At 40.7% G+C, this 23881-nt stretch overlaps 1 protein-coding gene across 2 annotated transcripts in view; it reads left to right on the plus strand.

Moving 5' to 3' along the window:
* The first annotated feature begins 3459 nt into the window (after positions 1 to 3459).
* COL7A1 (collagen type VII alpha 1 chain) overlaps positions 3460 to 23881 on the plus strand; it is a 151663-nt gene continuing 131241 nt past the window's right edge. Inside the window, exon 1 of one of the 2 annotated variants that reach the window (XM_075183607.1) lies at positions 3460 to 3857. The gene's annotated coding sequence lies outside the window, so the exon portion shown is untranslated. The remainder of the gene's footprint in view (positions 3858 to 23881) is intronic. The other variant, XM_075183606.1, reaches the window with a different exon arrangement.

A 23881-nucleotide genomic window follows, 5' to 3' on the forward strand; every position in this document is an offset into this window, starting at 1 on the left:
ATATCTGAAGAATTACCAAAGGTCATAACTTTTGGAATATTTTTGAGCAAGCTATAGTGACACCCAGGGTGTCACGTCTTTCACTAGAAATATCACTGACTGGTATTGGCGCTACTAAGCTGGGAGGCGCGGAGTCTAACACACCACCGGTGTTCACCAGGGACCCCCGCAAGGAGGTATGGGCTTTACTGCGTGTGATGCGTAGGTCGTGGTTCTCCCACATAGTTACCAGTGCAATGAATGGAGAGTAGTCAGACAGGCCGAGTCGAAACCAGAGAAGCGCAGTACCACGGAGAGAAGACAAAGAATAATCAGGAACGGTCCAAGGGTCAATATCAGTGCGGGCAGCGAAGTACAAGGGAGATCCAGAAGAGTAGTCAGACAAGCCAGGGAATCAGAACACAGGAGACAATCTAGTAACAGGGATAACATTGGAGCAGGGAATGAACCAATACTCTGGCACCCTAATGGTGCCAGAGTGAGGTTTATATAGAGAAAAACAGGAAATTAGTGGTGGGAGGATTTCCGTCGATCAGTCTCAGCTGATCGCCGGGTAGCGTCTGTTGCCTAGCAACAAAGCGGTGCACCGCGCATGCGCGAGCGCCGCGATCATGTGACCGCATTTTGTTGCCTAGCAACGGGACGAGAGCTGCGGGCAGAGGTCGTCCGTCTCTGGCACCCATAGGAGGTGCGGAGACGGCGCCTGACACGGGACATCCCTGCCTCCCCTATTAGCATTAACATTGCCCCTGTGAAGGCCGACCCATTTCATTTTGCTTAAAAACCTGTATTGGGAAGGGGCAAATTGTCAGTCTTTTGTGAAAATCAATCCACATTGATAAGATGTCCATCTTACTAGCCAATTTCCTATTGCACATATTATACAACTCATGTAAGTTATACTCTGAATGTAATCCCTTTTATTTTAAACTGTTTTGCTTTTGTATTTTATGTCAATTGCTTATTAATTGTTTTTTTTATTATATTTGAATGCCCTGTACCTTTGTATATTTAATCTATAAATTGAATAAGTGGCCTCCTTGATACTTTAACAAATCCATTAGCCTGTTAGGAAGAATATAGCTCGACAAGTTAACCCTTTCAATGCCGGTGTGTGGTTTGTTAATATATTTGACTAACAAGCCTAGAGTGAGCTTTCATTTACATTTGTGTAACAGTCCGCAGGTGTGACAAGTTAACCCTTTGATTGCTGGGTTGGTCCTTGCTAATCTGTGGCTAGCCAGAAGCCTTGTGTGCCAGTGTAGGACAGTATATCAGGGTCCTATTGCCCGTATTCAACAGGTGGTGGCAAACCTGAAGTGTGTGGGGGTGTGAGAGCGCTGTTGTGGGGCGATTCAGCAGGTCTATAACCTGTGTGATAGGTAGAGAGAGACTGCGGGCTGGAATCGTGTGTAACCTCATACAGTAAACACCCAAAGTCACGGAAGCTGGGAGTGTGTTTGTGACAGATAGATATATATAATATTGGTAAAGTTGCACTATTCTGTGTTTTCACATCAAAAACTTGAATTAGTATTAAATTGAAAAATCCACGCTGTTCTTTAAACATTGAGGCTGGTTACCCACTGGCGTTGTACTAAATGCCAGTGACACTCGCGACCAAGGCTGCCATTAGAAACTGTGGAGCCCAGTGCTAATTAATGTGACAGCCCCCCCCGCCTCCCTTTTCACCATACACCCCCCTCCTTATGCACAGTACATCCCCCCCCTCTGCACAGTAATTGCCACCCTTCCTCAATTCCAATAAATACTCCGCTCCCCCCTCCCCTATCACAATAAATACTCTGCTCACCCCCCTCCCCTATTACAATAAATGCTTCACTCACCCTCCGCCCCTATCGCAATAAATGCCCAATTCACTTACCTGATGTTGACCCGATGCGTTGGCTCCCGGTCACTGATAGGGAGCGTGTGCCACGCAGTGATGATGTCACCACAAAACGCAAACACAGCCTATCAGCGACTGGGATCCGCCACATCGCAGAGGGGGACATACGGTCAGACAGGGGGCCCGAACAGACCAGGGGGCCAGGACAGACAGAGGGGCCTGTCCGGGTCCCCTAGTCTGCCTGGGCCCCTCAGAGCTGAACCGGGTATACCCCCTTAATGGAGGTCCTGCCTGCGACTGACGAGCAGTGTTAGCAGTGAACACAAATAAACAAAGCATCCAAATAATCTGCCCTAATTAATAATGGCATGATTTATAATGTATTAACATTTCTGTCGCCTCTTGGTAGAAAATAAGATTAAAGATGTTTCTGCATATATATTTTTGAGCTTGCCCTTTCAGTTGGCTTCTATCAGTTCAATTTGTAAAGATAGCTATAATATATAAGTGCCGCTGCTAGTTTGTTACTTTGTTGCAACAATGTTTCTGCACCTTGATATTTAAAATTTGTATTATTAATTAATTAATATTTTAACGACAAAGCTGCAGAAAAACGAATAATGTTTGCAAGTTATCCTAGCATCAATTAGGGATATTAATTATACACTCAAACTAGAAGATACCCTCTTGTCCGGCGCTGCAGAGTTTTGATGTTGGTTTAAAAAATCCAGCTGTTTGCGCAGACACATTGCTGACCCACAGCGCAGCCGCAGTTAGCAGATAATTTCACACACAGGTAGATAACCATTTGCTGACCAGATGAATGAACATGCGTTACAAATGTCTGATCTATTTAGACCTGACTTTTTACAATTGCTTTGGGTTCACACACGGGCATATTGATCCACTTAGCTGATCTCTTTGTTGATATTCCTTTGCAGATGGGACGGCTACCATGCTTTTCAAGCAGTGCTATTGATACGTTTGCACCGAGAGGTGGATTCATTCAACGCCCTGGAGAAAAGTGGCTTTTACAGTGAGCTGGGAATGGTTGGAGAGTGGATATTTAAATAAAAATGTTGCACAGTCACGCAACAATTTACAATGTTATTTTAGGATGAAAATATTTATTTGCCATAGATGACACATCTGTACAATCTATTGGAACACTTAACTCCGTAAATCAAGTAGAAAGGAATTTTCTTCTGTACAAAACTACAAATATTCTGTTATTGCAAGATTACAGCAAATCTTTCTTCTTCTTTTTTTGTTTTAATGAAGATCTATATAACTATTTAATGTTTCCTGGCTTGAGAACCTGCGCTGTTCAGTCCAAGGAAGTTTTTGCCTGAAAAATTCGTTAAATAACTGACTGTAACCAAAACCAGGGAGTTTCTTTATCAAGCAGCTGTTGCATATGTTACAAAAACATACTCTTTGCCTTTCTTGGAGGCAAATAAATCTTCTTCTTCAGTAAAATAAGAGACTGGGGGTGGAATGGGGGGGGGGGTGTCTTACAGAACTCCCTGAAATGTTTGAAAAGAAAATCTGTTTCACACACACACACACACACACAATGCAGAATCCATTCACCTGGCTGACAAGATTGTACTTCAGATTTAAATATCTTTAAATCTATTGGCTGTGGGGAGCAGGGGAAGGACTATAGGATTAATTACAAAGCAGTCACTTTTTAGTGTGGCTTTAGGGTACATGCTAAAAAAAATATCTGGGAGAGACAAGGACAGAAAGGAGCAAAGGAAGAACGAGGAAAGAAAATATTGGGAAGTTCTTTTTATGGAGCCATCTAACTTTGCCTCTTTTATTTTTGCTTTCAACAATTAAGCAATCTTCCTCTGTCCAAAGCGTGTGTTCCAAAGGACGAAAACTACAGCACATAGAAGGAGTCTAAACTTGTTTGGACAAGAGGGACCTGGCTTAAAATTCTCAGCTACTTATAAAAAAAGAAAAGGGGATCTACGTTTTGGATTATGCACATGCAACAAAGGTAATTTCTGAATAAGTTCATTTTCCTGTACTTTTTTTAATCGAAACTGGCATTACAAGTTTGTCAGAAACTCAATGTAATGCATAGAAGTACAAATATTGCTCTTGAAGACGACATGGGGGCAATCGATAGACAATGTGAGCCTCTTTGGCTGTTACACATGATTAAGTTTAAAGGAGACATCGTTTCACCCCAAACTATTGTCTTCTCATTATCCCCTTCAGTGAAAAAACACAAACAGGGTCTGCCTCTGCCACCTGCAGCCCCTGGAATTTCTATCCAATGTGCCATTTATACCTGAGGACGTTTACAGATGCATTTTGCTTAGTATAGTTTGCTTGTGTTAGTAATATTTTAAGCTAGTTTATTTACATATCACAGTGTTTTTTATTTTAAGTAAATATATGCTATATTACATATATTATGTAACACTAATATTATATATTGTATAATATAATATTTATATTACATTGGAACATGCTTTTGCAAGCTGTATCTTCCATCCTTTACCATACTAAATTCCATCTTGAAGTTCAAACACTGTTTATAATGCTGATTGACAGGTTCCTGCTTTACACAAGTGCTCAATCTACTTTTATCTGGGACCCCGTGTCATTAATCTGGGGCTCCAAAGGAAGCCATTTCCAATTGCATATCTGGCCATCAAGAGGCCAAAAATCATTCTTAGGCATCTGTTGAAGTCCTAACCCACAGGTTGCTGACCACAGCTTTATATCATATACTAGGTTGCTTTCTACAATGTTAACTTACTTAGTTGGGCCAAAACAGACACATTGTTACTTTAAAGTCCAGGTAGATATTTGTCATTTTAAAGTTACTCTGGTTATAGAACCAAATTTCAGCATTATTGGCACAGTGATTTGATTGCAAATAAAATACACATTTTATCCTCTTCTAAACACTGATTTTAGCTTAAAGGCCTGGAAAAACGTTAAATCACTTTATATTTGGTTGAGGTACTTGCTGATAATTAAAGCCAGGTGTAACAGCTGTACAGTAGTATTTCTGATTCTATAGTAGGTTTACATGTGGACTGGGGGGGGGGGGGGCAGCTGCTGTAGTTGGTACAATGCTATATCATCATCCATTTATAAAGCACCACTAATTCCGCAGTGCTGTACAAAGAACTCACTCAAATACACAGACAGACTGAGAGAGAGAGACTAAGGTCAATTTTGAGAGTAGCCAATTAACCTACAAGTATGTTTTTGGAGTGTGGGAGGAAACTCACACAAACATGGGGAGAACATACTAACTACACACAGGTAAGGTCCAGGTTGTGAATTGAACTCATGACCCCAGGGCTGTGAGGCAGAAGTGCTAACCACTGAGCCATCGTGCTGTATGTTATATGTCCTGGGATTCCAAATAGAACAAGGGGAGGATTGATAAACCATTTTACAGTAGGTTATAGAGAATTACATTTTGCAGATATGTTGCTACTAGACTCCAAGATTAACCCTTGCTGCTGTCTGACATTGCGTTGCTCCTCTGTGATGCTGTATACATATTGAAGAATGGTGGGGGTTAATTAATCTGGAATGTAGCACAGATGTCCTGTAGGGAAGACCTCATGGGAAGGGCCCATAGACATGATGTCATATGTATTTAGGCTGGGGTACAGAGGACGGATCATGTTGCAGCCTTGTTCTCCACAGCATCAAACGATAGAGCATGATAATATAATTTTGTGTTATCCCTGCCCACTTTTGTTACTTGAGGCTGTAATGATCATAAGAATACCTGAACCAGGGGAGGGCTGGCAAACTTCAGCCCGGGGGGCAAGACTCGACTCAGCAGCCTATTTTAAAGGAAAAAAACCCAGGTGACCCAGTCCAAGGTAGCCCATTATGGGACCGGCCCAGGGGGCAGATGCCCCCCTGCCACGCCTGCCCCTGACCTGAACATTATCTTAAATCATATTGGCAACATGGTGGCTCAGTGGTTAGCACTTCTATCTTACAGCTCTGGGGTTAGGAGTTCGGAATCCTAAGCAGGACCTTATCTGTGTGGAGTTTGTATGTTCTCCCCGTGTTTGTGTGGGTCTCTGTTTTCCTCCCACGCTCCCAAAACATGCTGGTAGGTTAATTGGCTGCTGACAATATTAACCCTAATCTGTGTGTATTAGGGAATTTAGATTGTAAGCTCCAATGAGACTGATGTGAAGGGAAAATATTATCTGTACAAAACAGATATATGCTATCGCTTAATACATAACGGCTTTATAAACACATCCTAACAAGGGAGGTATATGTATATATATATATCATACATTTAATCAGTCTATTCCTAAAATGTGTTACATCATTGCCTTTGAACTCTATAACGTATAGAATATGGAGTGATTTCTTACCTGATCTATTATTTACGGTCTAGCAATATAAATAATTTAAGTTAATTTTATTTACTGTGTACCATTTATTTGTTAGACACTATCTTTATCAATCACTCACTTTTCCAAGCAAAAATATTGGAGGGAATTGGGTGTTAGGTAGCTGGGCATTAGCACGAGGGATTATACTTACTACTAGTTTAGGGAGTAGTCTCTCACAATGTCTTGAACATCTCTGGCCAATCTGAGGCTCTCCCGCTGTTGTAAAACTACAAGTCCCAGCATGCTTTGCCACTAGATAGCCAGACAATAGCTGGCAAGACATGCTGGGACTTGTAGTTTCACAACACCTGGACAACCAGAGCTGGTTAACTCAAAATTCAGTCCTAGGGCCATGAGCTAGGAGCGAACATACTTTGTATAGATGAGGGCATTGACAAGGAATGTTAATTATGTAACATGCTAGATAATATAGAAATGACTTTATTTGTCAGAAAACATTTCAATGGGCACAACATCAGTGTTACTTTCCATCATTACACTCCAGCCCTCTTAATAGAAAATGTCATGAATTAAAAAGTGTGGGGGGAGCGGTTGAAGGTTCAAAACACATCGAGCCACAATACATTGATGACATTTCTTTCAAAGCCAAGCTGCAGAGCGAATCACCAGTAATCACAGTAATGACTGTCAGGCAGAGTAACCAATCTCAGGCCAAGGAAACTGCTTCAGAAGTTTATACAGATCTCACGTCTACATGCATCCACTTGGATTTGCTGTATAGGCGGCATTTCTGCTGTTGCAGATACAAAGTTGGGAGTCAGAATGATCCCAGCAATTAATCTTTCACATCAACAAAACAGTCCTAGCCGAAAAAACAGGAAAGAAAGGAGAAGAGGCTGCTGTTTCCAAAAATAGGGGGGGGAGATGTCTTCCTTTGGCAGCTGCACAATGACTGTCTTCTGAAAGCTCCGCGCTCCAGTGGTGCCCTTTATAATGAACCAGAACAAGACTCTGAAAAAGTCAAAAGGCCCTGGAAAGTTTTCAGTCTGGGGCTTGGGAGGCCAACCAATAAAAAGAGCGATGTGGTGGCGTCCGGGGAAAGGGGGATCGGAGCTTTTTAAATGCCTCTGAGACCCCCACACACGATGCAGCTTTAACAACAGGATTTAGAAAAGCAATAAAAATGAAGCCCCTCCTAATTTACAAAAGTCACAGCATAAAAAAAATACAAATAAGTTACAAACAAAATGTTGAAAATGAATATTCACCAAACTTCGTCATCAACATTTATTTATATAGCGCCAACAAACTCTGTAGCGCAGAGAGGTAGGAAGACTTTTATTTAGTTATTTATATGCCGTTGCATATTGTAAGCAGGATACAATCTACAACCCAACATTTTTAATAACACTGCACCAACATTTTTCTCAAGGGGCTGCACAGCTCTGTTTTTTTAAATGCAGAATTTGGCTGACACGAAGAGTACTTCACCATGACAGAGGCAAGTCTAAACCTCAGACTGTAGCAGCTACTGGAACGAGCAGTGTTCCGCTTTCCTCTCCTTTGTTTTATGGAATGAAGTCATTAACTTAAATCTTGTAAATCCCATAGCAGAGCCCGGGGGCAGCAGTTATTGTGAAGAATTAGAGAAACAGCCCAAACTCATATTTTAGAGAGAATAAAACAGCAAAACAGACAACGCACTACAGCAGGCCCCTGGGCCATAGGTTGGACAGCAAGCTACAGCAGTGCCGTCCAACCTATGGCCCAGGGGCCGGACGCTGCATTATAAGGTGTCAAAGCCTTCTATGGCTTTATTGCACAACATAATAACATGTAATGATAAGATATATGAGAGCTTGAATCCAAGAGATGGGCTCTAGGAGAAAATATCAGAGAAGCCCATAATGGATCAAACACATGGTCTAGAAAAGTAATTAGTTAATAAGATGATACGCACTTACAGTAGTACATTTTTCCACAAACATTGGATATTTAGACAGTCCCCTATCCTCTCTAGTCCCTCTATCTTGGATATAGGAAGGCTGGAACGAAAAACACAGGGCCAGCGATTGATCAAATGGGAATGGTGTCACTATCAGCACTAAAAAGTAGCCTAAAGCTGGGTACACATCTATCCAATTATCATTCAGATCACACGATTCACGACCATTTGATCAGATATTGCATTAGTGTGTACTCTATCACGATCATGTTTTATCGCACCAAAGCACATTGTATCAGTTGATTTCGTTTTCTAAACTTCATAAAAATCACGATCAACAATGGAACGATGCCGGGTATATGTGCAAGTGTGTACGCACTCACTACCAACAGCGTAGTCAACTGTTGTTTATTCTCAACATCAACTCTATATCTAAATCATGTTACATACACCTAAAGAACATTTCCAGAATACGCACATATCTCACACAAGACACCGCAAAATCTTAATTCATGCACTCATCATCTCCCGCATCGACTATTGCAGTTCCCTCCTTACTGGTCTTCCCAAAGTCAGACTTGAACCCCTACAATCTATGTTGCACGCTGCAGCTAGATTGATTTTCCTTGCAAACCGTTCTTCCTCTGCTGAGCCACTCTGTCAGTCTCTACGTTGGTTGCCTGTATTTCAGCGAATCCAATATAAAATTCTTCTACTGACATACAAGGCCGTCAACAAAATTGCACCGACATACATCTCCTCACTTGTCTCAAAATATCTCCCAACTCGACACCTCCATTCTGCACAAGATCTACGTCTCTCTTCCACTCTCATCACATCCTCCCATTCCCGGTTACAGGACATTTTTCGGGCTGCACCCACTTTGTGGAATTCCCTCCCTTGCACAGTAAGACTTTCCTCTAGTCTCCAAACCTTCAAGCGTTGTCTGAAAACCCACCTCTTCAGACAATCTTATAATATTCCTCAACCAACATCTTAATCTCCCTAGGTTACCTTATTACCACCCTCTACACAGCTAACACAAGACAACAACCCTCTGACCAACATTGCTACACACACAGCCCACTCAGTACTTTTACCTTTGCATTCTAGCTGGTCCATTGTGCAATATGATGTAGCACATGCCCTTGTGTTTCAAACTCCCATTGTCCTATAGATTGTAAGCTTGCGAGCAAGGTTGTCTTACCTCTCTGTCTATATGTATTACCCAGTATTGTCTTATTTATGTTTGTTTGGAATTTCCTGGCGCTATATAAATAAATGATGATGATGATGATATCTGTAGTCACAATATTTTCAGCAGATGGTTATGAGAGATGATCACTGAAGGTTAATCATGTAGGTTTGACAATCAATGATATTTAAAAAAGCATTTCTGAGTTATGGGAGATATATTGTTTTGTTGTGTAAGGATTGAGCTGAAATTACTACAAGAACCCTTCCCCTAAGCAAGTGGTCTACTATTAAATTACACCACTTGAAAAATGCCAAGTTTTGTACCATCCGTTCAATTTTATAATTATAATTTTAGTAGTAAAGCCACTATTTGACATGAATGTATAATTCATTGAACTGAATTAAGCATGTCTGTCATGCCCACGTTTACCCCTCTAATGCTAAGTTAGGGGGGAGAGTTTCTCTAACTAAACAGACAGCTAGTGACTGGCAGACTTTCAGTCTTGTACTGCAGAATGCACTGTGTGGATTGGTGAATTCATATACAGATGAGGTCATGATGTCACAGCAGCTAAACTGACTTTAATTTCCATGTTTTAACCTGTATTGACTAATGGCCAAAAATGTGGGTGATAGCTTCTGCCATAAAACTTTTAAGCGAAATGGCTCATGTTACCCATCCCGACCCCACTCCCCATATGACTGAAAAATGCTATGCATAGATATGGTTAGTGGCAACACAAATATTAGGGGTCCTCATGCACCGACAGAGATGTTGCCTATGGCTTCAGCTGTCTGTATAACAGTGAGGTGGTCACGGGCAACTTAACTTTATGTTTTAAGAGCTGCAGAGGAACGTCCGGTTAACACTGAAGGATGTATAGTACTCTCATTTGTGAAAATCGACTATGTGGTTTAGTAAACCTTTAATGAAAATGTTGGGCTGGTATGTACAGTGTTTGTACAGCTGCATTGGGTCAAGCAAGTCAGCTCAGGTAAACTGCAACAACATAAATTTCTGCAGCAACTTTCAAATACCCCTCAGGTTCTCACAAATATCTGCAGATTGCCCTACTGACCCGTACACTGGCTATTAGAAAACAAAGATTTATTACGGGCAATAACCACACTTCTTTTGACTGTTTTCTTTTACTATGTTATCTGTATGATCCTGAATGTTCAGCGATTGTGTCCGACACTCCCAAACTCTATGGATTTGTCCGTATTTTTCAAAATGTACCAATCGCAAAGCCTCACTCCTCTTGTTCTGTGTGCAGGATGCAATTCACATTAAGGGCCTCGTGCAGACACGATTTCGGTCTAAAACACAGGCGTAAATTGCGTCCAAGCAAACCCCACATTTTATATAATATGCTTAGTTGGACGCAACTCAGCTGATCGCGATCATTATCAGTTCACATCTAGCACCAGGGGTAATGCGCCCGCTACTGATACATTTCCTGACGGGCCTATCTGTATCTGTATCTAGATATACATCGGTCACATTTACTTGAACACGCCCCTTATTGTACTTGGTCTACACTTGCATAGTCCTTGCCTCTCCCAAAACACCTCTATAAGCGTACAGAGTTGTATTCGCAAGATGCGACTGACTCTGCATACATATTTTACACTGCGTAAATGGACTTGTGTCCAACTCTATACGAAGCTCTAAATGTACTTATTTTATGAAGTTTAATAAACTTTTTATTATTCTTATACCCCTTCAAATTGTTAGCTCATACTCCGAGGTTTCTCAAGCACGAGATATGAAATGAAGGTCTTTATTAATAATTATGTATAAAACCTAACTTTCCATTAACTTTTGAGAATTTCTTATAAACTGGTGCTGAACTGGGGGCATAAGAATAATAAAAAGTTTATTATACTACATAAAATAAGCTGTAAGATGTAATGACAGCGTTGGATGGAATTCTATAAACAGATTATAATGGGCTAAACTACAAATCCCACCATACTCCGCCAGCTATCAGCTGGCAAAGCTTGCTGGGGCTTGTAGTTTCAAAACACCTCGAGAGCCACATGATAGCCAAGTCTGGAATATACAATGTTAACACATTATAATATTCTACCATTCACACATCCACACTTGAGAATGCCTCTGTGTGATTGACTATTACGATTCCACACTGATGAACAGCTACCTAGGTGGGAGGCTGTAATACCTATCTATGGCAATGCAGGGGTAAACCATGATAAAATGTAGCCTGAAAGAATGGATCACCCTGGCTGACAATTACTGCAAATAAGAGGTATACACCTTTACGCCCCAGGCTGTACATTACAGCGTGTGACACACCTATCCAGGTTAGGATTATAGTGCTGAGCAAACAGATGTTTTGTATATGCCTGGATCTGTTCTACAGAGGAAAATGTGTTTTACACTGTAATCATATTATTCTTCTGTCACTAGGTAGAATTCATGTAAAACCTGAACCCCATGTGTAAGCTGGTGAACTTGCAGCTGGGTATTAAACAGAAGTCTAGGGGTTTCTTTTTTTAACTTTAATTTGATAATATTGATAATTTCCAACCTGAGACACCTATGATGTATTTCAATACCCGTCAGATGATCAGCCTAAATATCGCATAGTGGGGGGGGGCGGTTGGAATGCTGTCTGTCATGTAATACATGATCTTATTGTTCTTTATTTTATTAGCGATGCTCGGGCTCTGTTTTCTGAAAACCGAACCCGAACTTAGGGGATCCGAGTAAGCTCGCGAGCCGGCTCGGTACTTTCGTGCGTCCTCGGATCTGAATCGAGGCAAAACGTCATTGTTGCGTTGTCGGATCTCGCAGGTTTTGGATTCCAGAAGTACCTCCCTCCCCAGGAGATCCAGTGCCATTGCTCACACAGAAACAGGAGGGGTAGCAGTGTTCTTGTCACTCCCCAGTCTCCAGTGCCATTGCTCAGTGCCATTGCTCATACAGAAACAGGGGTAGCAGTGTTCTTATCACTCTCTAGTCTCCAGTGACTTTGCTCAGTGCCATTGCTCACACAGAAACAGGAGGAGTAGCAGTGTTCTTGTCACTCCCCAGTCTCCAGTGACATTGCTCAGTGCCATTGCTCACACAGAAACAGGAGGGGTAGCAGTGTTCTTGTCACTTGAATTTTTTTTTACTGGAAATGACTGGAAATTAATGTTATTGAGGTTAATAATAATGTAGGAACAAAAAAAGAGCCAAATTATCTGATTTTAGAAAAAAAATAAGGATCCAAAACCAAAACACACGAGGGCGGTTATCCAAAACCAAAACACAAAGTTAATCCAGATCCAAAACCAAAACCAAAACACGGGGGTCAGAGAAGATCTCTATATTTTATGTATCAAGAGAGACCTATTTACTATCCATCACGTGATCATGTAATCTACAGCAACCAATCAGATACTGACCAATCAGATATTGGTATATTGCATTAATGGAAGCAAATGTCTGATTGCTATAGAGTGGAACTGTGTAAAAATGTGAATCTAGTTTACGCTGAATGCATACATATGTGCACACTTATCAAGCCTCCATTTTCCTTTTTATAAGTTTCAGCAAATCTACTCCATAGTCTGTGAAAAAGCTCAATGATGTGAATAGTTTCTAGTGAATCGATGAGTATAGGTATAGCCCATACTTGCCCAGTCTCCCGGAATGTCCGTGACACTCCTGAATTCCAGATAGGTCTCCTGGACTCCCGGGAGAGCAGGCAATTTTCCCGCATCCCGCCCGATGAGAGCCCCAATGACGTGATTTGCAGTGAATCGTGTCATTTTAGTCCCGCCCCAACAACAAAATGGCACTTTCATCACAGGGGTGGGACCAAATTGATGCGATTCACTCTGCCCCACCCCCTTCCATCCTCCCAGAGGCCAACTATACAAAGTTGGCACGTGTTTAGCCTACAAAATGTCTGCCTCCACTGTGTGGAGGTGACACAACTTAATTAAAATGTATTAACTACTTTATCTTGTTCAAGAAGCAGCTCAAAATATCTATTGAGGGTTTTACTATCATAATAATATTAAAGTGCCCCCATCACCTAAACAATGCGGAGGCAGCCATTTTGTGAGCAGAACCAATATTTAGCCTGTCAATTCATTAGGAAATAGTGATATCACCGAGGCAGAAAATAAGCAATGTATAGGATTGCTGTATTCCACACGTAGGAAAAAAAGACTTTATTAAGTATATAAACTGTACCCATAGCCTACAGACAGTGGAGGCCGCCATTTTATAGCCCGGAACAATATTAAGCCTACTAAGTCACCGGGAATGAGTAATCAGTATTGTCAATATTGGTTTAAACCAGAAAATGGCTTACTCCATTGTGTAGGTTATTTTCCGCTATAAATATTGTGACTGACCTGACTTTAGATTAACTGAAGTAGCACAATCATTGCTACCTAGCACAGACCAGTGTCCTGATTGCTGTGTGATTGATTAAACAGGCTTTGTCCGCGGCTGGTTAATACATTTCCTGGCCTGTTCCTGCAATGTTTACTTGTGAAGTGAAACCAATGTTTCCGAGAGAGAGGTGCCTGCGAGGGGGATACATCCGAATTTTATACCGTGTTTCCTCACAGAAACCTCTTCTGCCCACGTGGGGGAGAGCTGGGCTTCAGAAAAACAAAGTAAAACGATACCATAACCCACACAAAATTAACTTTAACGAGGCACACGTCCCATTTTAGGAGCCCTTTTAATGTGTTTAAGGAGACACAACACCAAAGGAATTTTTATTTAATATAATTTACAAAGCAATTACAACTGATAGTGCCTGAAGACTGGCTGCTGGCGACATAATTTCGTGTTAAAATAGCATCCACATGCACAGAATTTGAAGTGCAGAGGATTAGCAGGTTCACTGGCATAACTTGTATTGTTCCCAGAAGAGCACAGAGTTCAAAAATAAAATGGCGCAACGTGGATATTTATTCTTCACCAGAGATCCCAGAGGAAGCTATCACTGGCGATAGTCTGCTCCAGACTGGGTGCATTAAGAAACAAAATCTGGCAGCGCTGAGTATATATATATAAATACAAATAATTAGTCTTAATATGTGATTGCAGAGTCCCTTGGCTAGCAGCTGGGTATGTATCTGTCAATTTTCCAGTTTATTAGCGCCTGGATTGTATCCCCTTTATCGTTAAGGGTGAAGCACTACATCTGAGCTTTTCTCCCTGTCTTAAATAGGCCCCAATGTGATCAAAAATTATCAAAAATGATGATACCAACAGAGTATCACGAGCAAGTGATAGGTACTGGTGAATGTGCCATTGGATGTTATGAGCAGTTCCGTAGTGCACTAAGTTCAGATGCTAATACAACTAGATCAACAGTGATAGGACACCAGAGGCCTAATTCATTAAGAGACGCATACCGAGCGCGAGGTGCGTTTGTTTTGAACGCATGTAAATCCTGTATGCGCACGCCCCGAATTCAACATGGAGCGAATGTGAAGATACATGTGGAGATGAATAGGGGTCTAGGTCTGGCCAGAGCTGGAATCGGATGCTGCTGCGTTGAAGATTAATTGAACCGGGCTGCGTTTAGTGGCGTATTGTAGAATCCTGGGCATGCGCAGTGCAATTTTGCAAATTATATAGCACCGTCTACGTGCAGTAATTAATCAGGCCCCAGGCTGATATCTGGAAACAAATCCCTGGCTTGGATTCTTATACCTTGAGCTTATATATATATATATATATATAATTTTATTTTTTAAAGCTACCTGTTTCACTGATTATTAGTGACAGACAAAATGCTGCCTAGCATTTTGTCTATATTATAAACTATGTTTAAATGTATATGAAAATGTTATAGCCTTTAAGTTGATCTCTTTTATTGTTGTTGTTGCTTAAAGATACAGAAATATTTTAAGAACTTAACTTAAATGAAATAAAATTAATTTCAGCTCTATGATACAACCACCATGCTATGTCACACCAACTTCAGTAATGTGGCTGACAAATGGCATGTTTGGGGTCAGTCTGGAAACTCCATAGTCCGTAACGTGTTAATTTTATCCAACACTTTAGCCTGTGTGTATCACATATGTTTATGGTTCAGTAATAAAGCGCTGCGTCCTATAGATAAGTATTGTAGGTTAAACATCTGCATCTCAGCGAACACAGGGATATGATTTTCACACAACATTATATTTATCAGAGACTATAAACCACATCAAAAGTTTATTTTCTCCTCCAAAACTACAGCAATTCTTTTACTTACACTGTGTCGGGAACTTCACCTGTGATTACAAGTTGTGGAACAAGGTATTTTGGTACTAAAGGTCAAAATGCCAAAGTGCCTCGTCCATCACTCTAGGCCAGTGATTCTTAAATCCAGTCCTCACACACCCCAAACACCTCATGTTTAGAAGATTTCTGTCTCTGGAAACAGGTGGGATAATTACTGACCCATCTAAGAAGCTGAAGTCAACCGGAACATGATTAAAGAAATCCTGAAAACATGAGCTGTTGGGACGTGAGGTATGGAATTAGGAAACACTGCTCTATGCCTTTATGTCTAAAAAGAATTTAAAAAGCATTGAATCATCTTGGGTGATGACGGCCCAGTGCAGACTTCGCATTAAAACCAAGTAACACATTGATTGTATTAATTGTGGTACCTGTGCCCCAAAACCTTGTTGCACCCAAAGCAGATGCCCATACTGCACACTACTTGTCTCAGTCCTGAGAATTACTTGTACTGAGATTTGTAAAGGTAATGTAAATCTAAGATTTTATTTAAATTCGATATTACCAGTGATGGCCAATTCTGTCAGTATCAAACTAATCAGACAAAACGGTGGGGCAAAAAGTGCAAGTTTTGTTGTAATTGTAGCACTGTTTATGCATGCTTACCAACTTTTCCTCATTGGCTTCAGGGAGATTTTGGGGGAGGTGGGTGTGTGGGGACGGGGCTTGACGAAGCGCATCATTTTGGCACCGCCCCCTAAACGATTGTCACAATTTTGGCCAATTACAACTGGGGGCAGGGCTAAGATGATGCAATATTTGAATAATTAAGCCCTGCCCCCGCCACTTATCTATGGTGGAGGCGAGAACCAGGAGGTTGCCCTGCTCTCCCGGGAGATCTCACAGAAATGCGGGAGTCTCCCGGACATTCTGGGAGAATAGGCAACTATGGGGGGTATTCAATTGTTCAGCTTGACGGCCGAAAAACTCGCGCTCTAAAACTATTACCGTTAATATGGCAATTACTCGCTGAATTTCTGATTTAAAAAATCCTCTGGCGCACCAAACAAGGACTATCATTTACTGACACTCCTCAGACTCTGAGTGGAGTAAGCGGGCAGCAATTGACCAGTAAATGACCCAATCACTTCCTCCTATCAGTGTCTGAGTTTCACAATTGAGGGAGACTGTACATTGCTTTATCCCGCCTCTCAGCTATGCACTCCTCAGACACTGATAAGAAGAAATCATCGGTGACCGTGTCATTCACTGACCAATCAACACCCACTTCCTCCGATCAGTATCTGCGGCTCAGCCTTGACCTGCAGTTGGTAACGCGCTAGCAGAGGTGATCACCTGGCTTAATGCCAGGAACACTGCTGATTAGAGGAATAATGTACAATAATTTACAATATAACCATTGTGGCTGTGTAATAGTGTGAGAGCAGAAATAAGATTGTGTACATGACAGTATAGTTATCACCACATATGTCCAAATTTCCCTCTGAGGTAGGCGATTTGGATAATAAAACCTAATCTAAGGAGAACTCCCCCATTAAGAGCTGCAAGGAGAATCTGCTGTTTCTGTTGACTATTACTAAGCATTAACATTTTCAAACTGTTAAACATAGACAGAACAGTATTATTGCGCAAGACTCCTTTCTGTATAAACAAAGTATGTTACCCTTCTACTCAAAGGGGTTTTATCACAGTTTTGACTAAATATTGGACCTGATTTAGAGTTAATCGTAAAATTGCGACTGTTGCGTCAAAGCAAAAATGCACCCAAAAACTTGAGTTTGTGGATTGTGTTCTGAGTTGTATCTAAAGATAAGTGCAAACTTAAGTAGCGTACGCATAAATTTCGGAGCCATAATGCGTCCGTCATTCTCAACATAGAAACCTGCATCGTGCGTATGGGATGCGCAAAGGTACTCCTCCTAAAAGATGTACTCTATAGACCAGTGTCAGTCAAAATTGGACGCATGCAAGGCTTGTGTTTGAGAATGTATAGATACACTCAAGTCATAATATGGGTGCAAATTATGTACAAGCACCTAGCAATAAATTTTATGCAAGAGCAAATGGACTTCCAAGTCTAAATCAATCAACTATGGGAACCTATTTTCACGATCAAAACAGGTTTATTACCACTGCTGTGTGAGGCTTCACTTATCAGTAACCGACATGTTTGTAAAATATTTTTTTTTTTTAATCATATGGAGATTTCATCATCAGCTATTTATATAGCGCAGCGCTGTACAGAGAACTCACTCACATCAGTCCCTGCCCCATTGGAGCTAAGAGTCTAAATTCCCTAACATACAGACACACAGAGACAGACAGATTAGGGTCAATTTGTAAGCGTCAATTAACCTACTAGTATGTTTATGGAGTGTGGGAGGAAACTGAAGCACCCGGAGGAAACCCACACAAACACGGGGAGAACATACAAACTCCACACAGATACGGCCATGATCAGAAATCAAACTCATGACCCCAGTGATGTGAGACAGAAGTGCTAACCACTAAGCCAACGTGTTTTGAGAGCATATATGAGTATTTTTTTAGACCCATCTAGTTAATCTTCATCCAATGCCTTCTAACGAGAGAGTGCTTCAAAGCTCTATTATAGAGATACCGGGGGGAGTAAGTGATAGAGGGGAATTCCTAAATTGTGAGCTCATTGAAGGTGTCTGATTGATCGTGTACCTCTTACCTGGGTTCACGGAAGTGAAAAAACCACTAATAACTCATTCAGGACTTCAAAGGGAGGATCAATGGATAATCCAAGTAGAGAAGGAGCAGCAGCCGATTAACGTAAAGGATGTGTACATATTGAGAGAGTACCTTTACAATGTACTGTATATGGAAGGAGAGCTGGAGGCACCAGGAGACACTTTGATATTGTGTGGAGGACACACATTCCCAGCACCATGTGTTGTGAATACTTAGAGACTTTGCAGTAGTTTTATCAAGTCTTCAAAAAGGTAAAGTGAAGGTGTTGCCCATAGCAACCAATCAGATTCTAGCTATCACTGTGCTAGAATGTAGTAGATAAATGATAGCTAGACTCTGATTGGTTGCTATGGGCAACACCTCCACTTTTCCATTTTAGAAGGTGTGATAAATCTACCCCTGAAACTTGTCTGCCCTGAACAACTATTATTCTATCTATGTTAAATCAGAGCTTTTTATTTTAGTCAGCGTTCCATGATACAGCAACTACTGGCAAACAAAGTGACTTTATAAATATACTACACCAACTAAGGAAGCCCTAGAGGCTCAAACACCAAACTAGAGGTTACCGGTTAAGTTAGTGACATTAAGTGCCAAATATATGAAACTTACTGTATATATTGTATCTACCAGGGACATATCTGTTTGCCACAATACAAGTCTGGATGTGTCACTAGAATTTTATTGGTGAAAGGGGGGAAATTAAAATAATTAGCTATGTGTTGCTATGTGGTTTTAAACGCAGTGATACTTTAATGGTAATGATTGTGGGGTCATGCATTACAGTATACTTATATTTGACTTGGCACATAGCAGGTATGTCACAAGATCAGAAAGACTGAGAACCACGGGTATACGCATACATTGTGTACATGTATGCATATATGATAGTTATAACACGCACATACTATATCAGTGTATTGTGAATATTGGTCCTGCCTCATAAATATTCATGTACATGGCTCTTTATAAACAGATTTTATTAAAATGGCTGCCTCTACTGTATGTAGACGATAGGTTTTTAAATGCCTTTTCCATGCATACATGGGTACAATGCTCTGAATACATGAGCTTGATGTGCTCTCCCATTGGAAATATGGTTTAATAACACCGGAGCCAGTGATTAATGATTACCCTGTTTGGGTTCTTATTCATTTAATTGACTATGAAATGGAAAATCCACCATAATGGTTTTGCAAATCTGCATTGTGCCAATGCCATGGGTAGAAAGGGCTCCAGCTTACGTCTGTAGACCACTTCGGGGTCCACACAGGGTGACTCTCTGACCTTCAAAAGGGCCGCACATTACACTTAGGGGGGTATTCAATTGTTAGCGTTAACGGAAAAAAACGAGCGCTCAAAAAATATTACCGTTTATACGGTAATATTGCGCTCGAAAAGCGTTAATTCGGTAGTTTGCTCTCTGAAATTCCGCGAGTAATTACCGTATTAAAGGTAAGATTTTTTGAGCGCTCGTTTTTTTCCGTTAACGCTAACAATTGAATACCCCCCTTAATCTCAGTAATGAGGTAGAACATTACATTTATTCAAAGAAAAAAACACAAATCTGTGATAACATATCAGCAGGAATTCTTCTAAACAAGTGTTACACGCTATAACAAACATATGTGACAATACAGCAGGAAGAAGTTGGGGGCCAGAGGTGAAGGCTCATTAGGCGCAAGAGGCCGTAGTTCTACCTGTTGACCATCACTGATTTAGATAATCCTCTAGCACCCGCTGTGGCTGCAGCTAGCTCTGCTCCTTAGGCAGTATCCAGCTTTAGAACAAGAATCAAATTCAAATTACTCACCTTTACCTACAAAGTCTTCAACACCACCCCTGCATATATCTCAAATCTCATATCAAAATCCTCTCCCACCCGTCCTCTTAGATCTACCTCTGATCTGCACTTTGTCTTATCTCTGGTAACCACCTCTCACTCCCGCCTACAAGACTTCTCCCGTGCTGCTCCTCACTTATGGAATTCCCTACCACACTCAGTCAGACTTTCCCACAGTCTTCAAATATATAGACGCTCTTTGAAAACCCATCTATTTTTTAGAGGTGACGAAATCCCCGATAACACTGTTCACACTAATGCACCCTCACAGCTATCCCAATGTCCACTCTGAGCCACACTCGCTCCTCGTTTCAGCTGTGCCCTCTTCCACTTAGAATGTAAGCTCTCTAATAAGCAGGATCCTTCATACTCTTTGTTTTCATGTCTGCATTTATTTTATCTACCTTGTATGTCCCTGTGTTATGTATGTCCTGTTTTCCCTACAGTGCGCTGCGGAGCACTGTGGCGCCTTAAAAATCTACTATAATAATAATTATTTAGAACATAGAATCCTGGGTGATCTGAGCGTTTTACCCAGTAATGACCAATTAGTAATAAGCAGACACCAATTAGTATACAGCTGAAATTCTGGGACACTGCTAGAGGGAGAGAGACTTGCCTTGGGACAGTTATATTTTTAATAAATGAGTTATAACAGTATTATGATTTATTTTCAATTCCATCTACAAATGCCAACTTGGCTGCAAGTTATTCTGTACCGGCATATTTGGATCATTAATATAAATTAGAACTTATTAGGAGGGTCTCAGACAACCCAGAAGGGTCAAACAAAACATAGTTGAGGATATTTATGAAAACTGGTGCACAGATAAAAGATGCTGTATTCCATAGCATATGTTCTAAACGGCAAATGACCATTAGAATATAACTGGTTGCTATCGGTTACAACATCTTGTTTACACAGTTAGTCTGGGTACACTCGACAGTGTTTTCAGCCAACTATCGGACCAATCACCCGATAAACGACCGTACGGCATGATATCGCATTCGTGCGTACACATGAATCAGCGGCTGACCAGGACTTTTTTTTTATCAGTCGTTGGTAAAATCGTTATAGATAACACATAACACATCGGAAGAAAATTTCTGTAATATAGACCCAGCCTTAATTGTGCACCACTTTTCATCAATGTACCCAACAGTGTTTTTCAGAAAGCAGTTTTATTTTTAATCTGTAATGGCCCCTTGATATAGAATTGATAACATTACTACTTACTAATTATAGCAAAAAGCTCAGTGTTGGATTATCAGAAACTGATAAACTTATAATACTTGCTGTTGGACCTCACGAGCTTTAAAACAGGAAGTCTGCACTGCATTGAAAAAATCTCCCCCCTTCACAGAACACAGCTTCATCTTAAAGGACAACTCTACCTTTGTAAACTTGATTTTTTTATTTTTTCATACAACTCTGAATGAGATTAATGAATGAAGAGATTTTTTTCACACCTTCAATACATGTTAGATGCGTTCTAAGAGAGATTGTATCTAACCAACAAAGTGACATGAGCAAATAATCTTTTTTAAATGATAAATGTGTGTGAATGTTACTACAATGTTTTTTGTTCTTCCTCTTATAAAATTTCTTTTTATACTTACTCATTATCTAGAACTAGTGAGAAGTCAGGTTGTTATGTAAGATATAAATATTCATTCACGTAACTTATTACTCTAATTTTCCTTGTGAACCTGGATAACTAATTTGTCAATTCATTGATTAGATTGGCAACAGCTTGTTAACATATGGCAGGATTTGTTTGTGTAATTAAAATCTTCCAATAAAAATCACGATTCAAAGAAAATATATAGAAATATTTTGTAAAAAGAATACTATTTAAACTTCAGCAGTGTAAAGAATAAAGAATAATCTGTGTACAGTAGTTACCCGCTGCCTTGTGCTTTTGCTTAATCACCATGAGGAAAGCTTGTATTATGTAGTATATGGGATAATGTAACACGTACTGTAATTCATACTGGCCAACTCTCCCTGAATGTCAGGGAGACTCCCTGAAATAGGGGTGATCTCCCTCACTCCCTGAAGAGTCTGGCATTCTCCCTGATGCTGAGCCAGTACAAGACGTGGTTGGCTTCGCCATCTGTGGCATGATGACACAGTTCAGAAATTGTGTCCTATGTCCATGTATTGATGCCTATGGAGGTGGCCATTTTCATGGAGACCAAGATTTAATCAAAGACTGACAGGTAAGACAACATGACTTCAGTAATGGCGGCAGAAATGTAAAAGACACTTCAGTCTCTAGAGATTCATTAGCTGCTTTTCTTTAACGCATAGTTGCCTACTCTCCCGGAATGTCCAGGAGACTCCCGCATTTCTGGGAGACCTCCCGGGCTCCCGGGAGAGCAGGGCAACCTCCCAGTTCTCGCACCCACAATAGATAAGTGGTGGATGGCGGGACTTAATGACGCATATATCGAGTCATCTTAGTCCCGCCCCCTGCTGCAATTGGCCAAAATTGTGACAATCGTTTAGGGGGCAGGGCCAAAATGATGCAATTCGTCAAGCCACGCCCCCGCATGCCCACTTCCCCTGGGATCTCCCTGAAGCCAACGAGGAAAGGTTGGCAAGTATGCTGTAAATTATAAGCATATTGGAAATCAACGTAGAGTTTTGTGACCATATTAAGACTGAATAATGCCATGCCTTTACACAGGTTACGGTACTCTGCCAGCTGTATAAAATTATAATGGACTTTGTCCTAATACAAGTTTTTGAGATGAGCACCATTTCAATTGCTGCCTCAGGTATTGGAATGGCAAAAACCATCCCTACAAAAAGGAATAACATTAAAAGGGGTATTTATACTAACTGGTGCAAAGGAAAAAGTCGTATCGAAAAGTCTGAAATTAATTTTCTTTTTTTTTTACACTGTACTAGAAAAAAATTACAGAATCTGATTGGTGGCTGTTGGCAACCCCACCTTTTCCTTGGCACCAGTTTTCTTACATGTCCCTCAATACTTCACAATGAAGAAACCCATTGGTGGAGCAACAGGGGTAAAACTGCAGTACCACCACGGGGCAGGGAGTCTCTGAAAACATCACTGTGATCCCAATAGTCTATTGGGCTCAGCACTGCTTTGTTGTCAAGATCACAAAAGCACCAGTGTTTTAGGTCAGTAGTACTGTGCAATGACGTCAATGCATAGCACTCCCACAAGAAGTCCTCTAATATCTCCTAAACAACTGCTCTGGTGCTTCTACATTTCCAGGGAACTCTAACTCAGATTCTGAACCTGGACAGCGGGGGCCTTCAGTTAAGCCACGGAAGAGATCCACACACCATGCACTGGTAATGAAACCTGAGGACAGGTTAGAGAACAGGTAGTTACTCTAGAAGAACGAAGATTCCATCTTCAGTAGAGGATGTCAGTAGGAAGCCCAGGACTCAAAACTCACAGATCTGTTGCTCTATATTACTGTTTTGTATGTAAATATTACAATTCTGTTTTATTAACAATGTTTTGTGAGACACAGAAACTCTAAACCTTTAACATATGTGCCAGTGATTTCCATCTCTTCTAATGAATGGAAAAAAAATAAGACTGACACGAAAAGTGTTTGTTTCATGGTATATATCATATGGATACTAAATACTTTAAGAAATACCAGGAATTCCAATATAAAGCATGTGTCAAGATATATATAATGTACTGTCTGACTTTCTCTTAGGCTGTTCTGATCTTAGATT

This window comes from Mixophyes fleayi, chromosome 8 (assembly GCF_038048845.1).
Source record: "Mixophyes fleayi isolate aMixFle1 chromosome 8, aMixFle1.hap1, whole genome shotgun sequence".
Taxonomy (NCBI): Eukaryota; Metazoa; Chordata; class Amphibia; order Anura; family Limnodynastidae; genus Mixophyes; species Mixophyes fleayi.